Genomic DNA, 9928 nt, shown 5'->3' with positions numbered 1-9928 from the left:
TATGTCCGATTACGGATTGATAAGTATGCTGTGTGAGATAGCAACCTAATGTATTTAGGCAGCATATATGAATAAAGTATTTCTCTCTCATAAAACTAACAAACGAAATAGTCCCGAAACCCTACCATACTTTCAGATATAAGCCTACAAACAAAATAATTAATATATGCAACATGATGGATAAAATTGAAGAAAATAAAAATGCTATTGTACACAAAATCTGTTAGTAAATATACAATGAAACATAGAATAGAATTTTAATTTTCAAAAGATTCAGAGACAAATTCTAATAAATTGGAATCATTCAGATAATGTAACATAAGTCCAACCAGAAAAAAAAATTAGTGGGGCAAAACTTTGGCTTGTAATTAATAGTTTTGTGCCTATTTGACCGCACCCGACCCTCTTCTTTGATTTTTAGGATTTTGAAAATCTTAAACTTTGTATTGATGTTGAGTACATTTTTTTTTTATTCTGATATTTTTACTCTTTCCATCCCAACAATTACCAAATAAGTACGCGATACATGAAATTTTAGAAAATACTTTTATTTAGTGATATATATTAATATCTGCCACACAGTGAATGATATCATACATACTAAAATAAAATAAATAAATGAATGAAAAAAAAATCTCCTAAAATATATAAAACAGAAGAATGAACATAATACATAATCACACGATTTGTATGAAAAACAAATATAATCTCTAGTCACATTTACACTCTAATATACAATATTTACACAATCCAGCAGAGGATCTCTGAGTTCACTCTATCCCCCACGTGTGAGGGGTAGATCAGAACTGAAAAGATCCCAGCGCATCCCTCTCGCCGTATCACTGGTAGTGAGCCAGTGGAAGCTGAGCAAGTGCGCTAAAGCCGCAAACACTCAACTTGAGTGAAGAATCTGACCATTGCCAGAACTCCAATTGTCCATTTTTATTTTAATAAGTCTCTTGGCCACTGCTGTTACAACGTTCTAGGTGGGCTGTAGGGATGGGTGGAACTAGATAAGGTTTTAACCAAAGGACTAGGATGGTTGGAAAGGTTTTTCTGGAATTTTGAGAATTTGATTGGTATGAGGTCAAGGACATAAGGGATATGTAGGTCATCAACACATTATTAAATAAGATTTTTTTTTCAATCAATAGAAATTAAGTAATTATAAATCCCAGTTACTACAGAAATATTTATACATATATATATATATATTTATTAACGAGTGGAATAAAATAAAATTATTTGTAATATTAACCAAAAAAGACAAAGGAAAGCACCTTAACCACATTCCGTATAACAGCACTTTTTATTTAAGCCTAATGCTTTTTTTAGTAACGTTTCAGCTTATTTTCCATTTTTGAATCAATCAGAAATATGTTTTTACAATTTTCTCTAAAATTATGTATCCTGAATATAATTAAAAAGTTTATTTGTTGATTTTTTCTGTTTTCATTTTTTATTTAAAGAAGTGTGAAATAGAAATAGTAACAACATAAAAAATTGGCCCCAAAGCTTAAACTTTCGAAGTTTAACTTTCCGTGATGTAAATTTGGATTTAAGCCTACAAACAAAACAACCAATATATACAACATGATGGATAAAATAGAAGAAAATAAAAATGTTGTATTCAAAATCTGTTACGATACGTTATGAACTAAAGAATGAAATATGATGATAAAGATATAAATAAAAAATCAAACATAGGGAATATAGTTAAGTGTCCTGAATAAACATTGGAATTCAACAAGGATACTCAAGTATATTAAGCCACTTGTCAATCACAGCCGTTGTCTTGTCGTGCGTTGTCTTGTCGTGTTAGGGCACTGGTTAAGTTTCAAAAAATCAACAATGAGTTTTTTTTTTGTTTTTTTTAACAACGGCTCATTCTAGAGAAATTTCGTATTAACCTCAGTTTTCTAGGATACTTTTTTTTTAATTTTGAAAATTCTTTCAAAATATTTTCAAAATTATTTCAAAATAATATAAAGTTTTTTTCAGGCCAAAATGAAGAAAAATAAAATTAATTAACTGCAAAACACATCCCCAGGAAGTTTTATTCAACTAATTTCTTATAAGTAAACAAGGGCGTACCCAGGATCAAAAATGACCCGTCTCCTCCCCTAATCTATGACCATATGAACGACCGTTCATGTAGTCAAATGTCAGCACGAAAAGGGCGAATGAAACTAAATATTTAATAAAATTATAAATAAATTAGCAGTGCTTTATTAGTTATTACAATTATTTATTTGAAAAAAAGTAGTATTTATATATAAATTAATAATTTTTTCACATCAAGAGGGGAGGCAGCTGCTCCCCTCTGCTCCTATTAAACATTATATAATTTAAATTTAAATGGATTTAGATATTAATGAGGACGACAGAATAGTTGACGAACGGAATAAGATGAGATCAGTAATAACTAATCTTAAACGGATCAAAGGCAAGAATTTAATATACTATGAGTTGTATAGAGAGGAAATCCACGCGAAGTATATTACATATTATCAAGATTGGGCCGTAGTAGGGCTTTGTCTTTAACCGAGTGGGGTCTTTGGAGCTGTTAGATATGGCCCTTCAGATTAGAGAATTTATTTTCTGAACAACTTTTGGTTTTCAGCAGCAATAAATAACATTCTAGTTTAAATCATTATTTTATTTAATATTTGAAAAGAACTATGCATTAAAACAAAAATTTGGTGCACGCATTACACCATTACACAACTTTCACTTATTTCCTTGGAATGAAATTATTGTACGTTTCAGAAGAGCTGTTTCTATATTATTCAGGATGACAATATCCTTACCATATATTTCATACAGGTAAGTGAAGGTCAAATCTGACTATAATAGTAACTACCATTGTTATTGGTATTGATGGATAGGGGGGAACTAGTCCGGGCAGTGGACATAGTGGTCCTTTTTCCCAACCTTCGAAGTTGCCGCTATGTGGTGTCGAGATTCATTTCTCGGAACCACCAAGAAATATATATTAACTGCCCTAGATCTATCTGGGATGATACAGGTGGGAATCGAACTCACAATGTCCAGAACCGAATCCTCAAATTCATTAATCAATTTGTTTTTATTACTGTAAAAATTCGTTTTAAAAGAGAAGTAAAAAATTATTATCAACTGTGCTGCAGCCTATAATAAAACAATTTGACAAAAGATAATAAGCCCATTTACTATGCAATGAAATCGGAAGAGATCTTTCGGCTACTTCCAATTTCCCAGTCAGTTTTAGGCGGTTGCGTGAAAACCGTTACCCCTTTAGTTAATTATTTCTCCATTTTATAGTTCCTATTTATCTAACCTTATCATTATAACAATGAGAAATGGTTGTTTATACTATATTTTCTTGTTCACCGTAACTTTACACTCCAGGGAGGAAGGGTATTAGCTTCTTGAACAATATTCTCCAGATGACCCTATCCCTTGGCTTCTCCCCCTAGTTTGTTACTCTCAGCAACCTGAGATCATCCTCCATATTATCCAGTCATCCTCTTCTTATGTCCCCATAAATATTGCTTTGGGGCATCTTTTTGAGTAGTCTATGAATGGTATCGTCAGAATGTACCCATTTTATACAAATTTTATAAGGCTTACAATCCAGTATTGCTGTAACAGTCATATAACTCAGACTTTGTTCTTAACCTCCATTCTTGGATTACTATATCGAAAGAGGGGACCAAAATTACAAAATACCAAAATTACAGTACGCGTCCAGGATGCAGAATAGGTCTATGATAATGTCAAACAAACAAAAATAAAGGCACCGTACTATTTCAATGAGGACAAAACCTATGTGATATTTATATTGAATACCAATTGTGTTTTCGATGAAATCGGAAAAATGTGAAACTCGTTTCTATAAAGTAATACTTCCGGTCAGTTATAACATCCTAGGCACACACATAACTTCAGTTCCGTCGAGTTTTGAATCGAAAATTCGAAATTTTGCATGATTGAAATACTTCACCTTACTATATATTCCATATTTAGATAAGTGAAAATAAAAATAAATATCAACAAGAAGTACTGCTAAGTGTTTGAATTATTTATTACCAAGGTGATTTTACCTGTTTAAAAATTGTACAAATATAGTTGGCTTGGAACTAAGAAAGACATGGGTCATAAGGTTTGTCTTCAAGTTCGCTTCAGGACCACCTTTGGGAGGATTAATGGAATTAGAACAGCTAGCTTAAGTGGAAACTCATTTATTTGGCTTTCTTCAGCACCGATTACAGTTTCCATTTCCAATATGTCTGCTATCACTTGGAAAAATCACGTGAGGATGGTTAGATGAAACGAGGTAATTATCATTAACTTCTTCTCTTTATACTTATTTTCTTCTCTGAGTTACAGCTTACTTTGTAAAGAGTTTTCCTTGTCATGGATTGATCGTACCCTTTCTGTTTCCTCTCTGTTGTTTCTTTTCTTGTTTTTCTTTTTTACGATTTCTATGTATTTTTCAATTTGATCATAATGATTGTTTTTCATAACTGATTGTTTGTTTTTCATGATACTGAAGAATACTATTTCGTTATTTGAGATTTGAATTCTTACTTTGGCCTAACATCGGTTTCCTGGCTGACGTTTCTAATTATACTTCATCTAGTACAATCAGTAGATAAATACATGCGATAGAAAAACAAAAATAGCATTGGTGGCTTAGGGCGGGTATTATAAAAAAAAAAAATGGCAAGAAAACTAGTTCTAACTTTGGAGGTTACCAGAGCCTTTAATAATAATGAATTTAGTTATAAACAACCTTACCCCTTCGTAGGGCGCGGTCAAGGATTCTCAAAATCTGGGTGCGGTGAGTCTGATAGGCACACGATACATACAAATTCGTGGAGTCCCTAAATCGCCTTATTTAATTAAATCAAAAATTACCGATCATCTTGAGGGTGTAAACAAAAAAATATAAAATAAATTTAAAACATTTCTTATTATTTATTTAGGTACAAAAACCAAAAAAAAGAAGTCGAAATGCAGAATTCGCATATCATGGTTATGAATATAAATCAAAATAGGACCTTTTATCCTCGAAAAAAAATTCAAAAAGGTTTCAGACATGAAGTTGAAATGTGTGGGGACAGAAATAAGTCGGAGGAATCTCCCATCAATCAAAGCCGATGAAGGATCACAAGAACAGGCTGAAAAGCATGTAGATAGAGTGGTTTCGCATGAGGGGCAAATTTCTTGGTTGCATTTCACACAGGAGTAGTTCGTGAGCCGATGTATTCCTGTTTCCACTATGCAATCACTACATCTGGACCGCTTTTGGAGGTGGAGAGGGGTTGATTTTGGACGATCATCAGCCGGGAGGGATTTTGAGAAGAATTTTCGAGGAGGTGTGAACGCTGGATTTCAGCTGGTCCGATACACAGTTCATGTGACAATTCTTTGGGGGAAACTCTTCTTGGAATTCATGCAATTTGATTCCCGAGGTGAATAACCAAGGAATTGATCCCTCCCAAGTTCAACATAGTATAGAAGAAAACAGTCATTGGCGATCGATGTATTTCGCTGCACGTTGTTGTGGCTCACATGAGTTGTTGCTCACGTTGTTATGACCTCAGGTTTTTTTCTCTAGTACTTTTATCAATGACTTTGGTTCTGAGCACAGAAAAAACCTGGAGTACACAATTATTCTTGCATGTGACGTAGGTTGCCAACACTTTTTTTGGTTGGATTCACCCCACAAAGTTAGGAAACTACTGGGAGGTAGGGGTCACACTTGGTGCATTTTTGGAAGACAGCAAAAAACTGAATCCTGTGCCTGTCAGATCAGCCGCGCCTGATGCAGGGTTCAATGTAAAATTAAACCATTTCACTATCTAAATTAATTGTTGCAAAAATACTTATGAAACTTGTAAATGAAAAATAACTGTTTCGGCAGTTTGAGCATTTCTTTTTGAGTATCAAAATTACTTTTTGGAAGTCCATTTCTTTACATAAATCACTTTATAAATTCCTCAATCTATCATGAAGCAATTCTCAGTTCATTTTTGATTCGTTTTAATTTATCAATCGTGAGGTATTAGGGTTCTTATGGACCGCTGAGGCCTGGAGACGCAATATTAAAATAAGGCTATCTAAGGCAAAAATTTAAAAAAAAAATGAAATAAGAGATTTCCAGAAGGACGGTGGATTCGAAAATTAAAACAAACTTGTTGAAAGAGTATTAGTGGGATGGAGGACTAGTTCCTTTTGATGTCTTCTAGTGATATGTATGAGAGGCACCAGCTGGAATTTTTGAACTTAAAGTAAGATCTTTTGTTGGCATACCAAAGGAGCCGCAGGGCCTAGTCAGAGACCCGATCAGCAAAACATTAAAAGTTATCTATAGATATATGTAGATACCAGATGTGGCCTGGGCCATGCACCCCTCGGGACGGTTAACCACGTAGGTAGAGGTAAATACCTGAACAGCCCTTATCTCACACCTGGGCACCCTAAAAATTTCGGGAAAATGGAACGACATCTGTGAAAGAAGGAAGCCGCCTTAATTTGAAGACGAAAGAGAGGAAAAAGACCGACTTTCATCGAAGGTCATTTGACCTTCCCACCCCATCTGAAGGTTAAGTAAAAGAGTATACAAGGATCAATGAGAAGAACGGAGATCGGAAGTGGGGAGGAATTAGAAGTAGAGGGGAGAGAAGAAGTAAAAAGAGCAGGAAGAGAGAGGAAAGAACACTGATATATATATAATTGTAAATGTTTTAATAAATAAATAGGAGGTAAAAAAAAAAAAGGAAAGTCAAGTCACAGTCCGGGAAGAAGAGAGTACTTGAGGAAAGGACAGGAAGGCACTTGAAAGACAGTTGGGGACAGTCCTTGAAAGAGTCTTTGCAGGGAAGAGAGTTGGCCGACAGTTCGGCAGGAAACGGTTGAGTATGCATAATCATACCATAGTAAATTGCTACCCTGAAATTGAAAAACGGCATCAAACCCTCCACTCCCGCCCTCCGTGGTAGCCTTACTTATCTGACTTTTCAAACGGACAATTATAGCGAGTTGGTTGGTCGATGAACGACATGTTACAATCTCACAAGAGGAGATCGTAACACTAAAACAAAACGCTATCCTTCCCCGCCGGACCCGCCCCGCTTACCCCCGGAGAGCGACGACTCTATATCACTTTTGAAATATTAGCTTAAAACGGGAAGGGGAAACTTTAAGATAGAGCAATATTTAAAAAGCGCCTGAAATTGAAAAATGACATCAAACCTTCCACTCCCGCCCTTCCATGGTAGCCTTACTTTTCAAACGGACAATTATAGCGAGTAGGTTGGTCGATGTACATGTCACAATCTCACAAGAGGAGATGATAACATATAAAAAAAGACTATCCTCGGGAAGGAGAGACTTTAAGATAGAGCAATATTTAAAAAGCGCCTGAAATTGAAAAACGACACGATACCGAAGAAGAATTCCAATGATTAGATATTCATATCTAGCATTCCATGGCGAGGGGTCTTTGGTACCTAGTGTTTGTTTGAGTTCCTATTAGAGAACCGATAGATATACATAATACAAATACATAGAATATAAATACATGAATATATGAATAAATTCAATACTATATGTGTACGGGGAACCCCTAGTCGGGCTTAGAATACCCGAAGGCCCGTATACGGCAATAGTTAGTAGTAAACTCAACATTTTTAGGCAGAAATATAGAAAATATTAATATTTTGTAATTGTTATAGAAAAATAAATACTTTGTCTTCCATAATAGATATTATAATACCGATATTGGACATTGTATTAACTATATTTGATATTATCGTATCAATATCAGATATTATAATAACGTTAATAACCAATATCGGATATTATAACATCTACATTAAATATTATAATATTGATATTAGACATGTTAGTATGACATCAGTCCTTGCGAATGTAGTGTTCCATTTTATCCCTTCTTTGAATAACCCCTCAATAACTCCCATCAAACTAATATCTATTCTCTTTTGGAACGTAAATGGTGTTAGAAATCACACCAACGAGCTAATAGCTTGATTACTAGACAAAAACGTCAACATTGCTCTAATTACTGAAACTTGACTAATAAGTAAACAATTTTTCAAAATAGAACCTAATTCACCGATTAACGTCATGACCATCATGGCGATAGAGCCCACGCCGGTACTCCTGTCAATGTACATCAGTCCCTTTCCCACCATCCACTCTCATTGCCTACTCGCGATTTCGTACAAACCACATCCATAGTAATCAAGACTTTTTCCTTCCCAGTCACACTTGTATCAGACTTTGTATGTAACTTGTATTGCCCTCCCAACTAAGCCATCTCAAATTTCGATTTAAGATCTCTCATCAATTTCTTAGAATATCATTCCATTTTAAATGGAGACTTAAATGGCAAGCATCAACAATAAGGTCGTAATTCATCAGTGACTCAGTAAATTGTAACCTCTTCCGGCAAATCCTGACCAATTCCATTGACCTCAGAGTAACTCTGGAAACCCATAAGACCTCGATGATGTTGTGTATTCCTTTACCACAGTAAGCTGTTTGTTATCACCAACCTTTTTGACTGCTTCTCTCCCAATCGCAACCCAAGAACTATCAAAAATCATTTACTACAACAATTCATAGACCTAATCCATATCATACGCCGCACCATATCACTTTGATAACAAACACCCAACGGACTGCAATAATTACTACTGTAAGCAATTAAGGCGTAAAATTAGTCACCTTACGTTCCCAATCCTTTAATTCCTATTTATTCCCCCTACATACTCTTAACGATTCGTTGTGGAATATCACTAAACAAGTTTTAAAATTCCATCGAATTTAAAATTTCGAACACATTCACGCACAATTTCCTCCTCCCAAACCACAACAGTAGAAGAATTCCTCATGTCATCAATCCCACAAAACCATTTAATCCCTCTGAAGTCAAATATCTTTTAAAAAATTTAAATTTCCAGGATACGACCTTCTTATCCCTCAGAACCTATACCAACTTATGCACCTATATAGAACCCAAAGCCCATATATTCCCCACATATCTCTACAATAGCATCTTTCCTACCACACACTTATTGAAAAGATCTTTCTTAAAAGAATCCTACCACCATAACCAGAATCCGGCATTTTCCACCATGAAAACTTAATTAATTGTAATATCCAATCATTTATACATTAAAATTATGAAGAAGATGGTCAGGGTTGCGGTCAAAAGAGAACAAAAATAGTTAACAACTACTTATTCTCTGACGTTTCGTCCCACTTTGTAGAGCTTCGTTAGCGCTGTTCAAGTTGATAGCTTTGGAGACATTTATTTAATCTTTAATCATTCGTTTATGTTATTTATTTAAATATTTATCCTTTAATCATTATATTTGTATTTAATTTATTATCGATTAAGTCTTTCAAATTCCAATTGTATTGTGTATTGGCAATTATCTAATATTAGTTACACTATCATTGATAGCTCACCTCAAGCTAAATGTATTGCAATACAATAACTTTTCTATTATTCTTTTCAGACAAAACACTTCTTTTCTTTATATATCTTTAAGTGTTCCAATGCCCTTCATTTTAAAATTGAAATTAAAAAGAGTAAGTGACGTAGCATTCTAACGGAAAGGTTAGGAGCGTCGCGCACATCAGATAGCTTTCACTTTTCACCCTACTTTGATTTGAAATTAATTCTGACTCTTTCAAAACGGATATTTCTATACCATTGACTATGGCGATTCTTTTCCGTACTAATTCTACAAATGAGCGATTGGCTAACCTTAATTTTAACAGTTTTCAGAAAAGTACTTTTAATTTTACGCTTGAAGAAGTTTGTCGGGGGGTGCGGTCAGCAAAGAACAACATAAATAAACAAAACCATATTTATTTATTTTATGCCGACGTTTCGACCTGAGTTTCA

The sequence above is a fragment of the Halyomorpha halys genome, unplaced genomic scaffold (assembly GCF_000696795.3).
Source record: "Halyomorpha halys isolate HHAL.00 unplaced genomic scaffold, Hhal_1.1 Scaffold2106.1, whole genome shotgun sequence".
Taxonomy (NCBI): Eukaryota; Metazoa; Arthropoda; class Insecta; order Hemiptera; family Pentatomidae; genus Halyomorpha; species Halyomorpha halys.
This window is presented reverse-complemented; position numbering follows the sequence as displayed.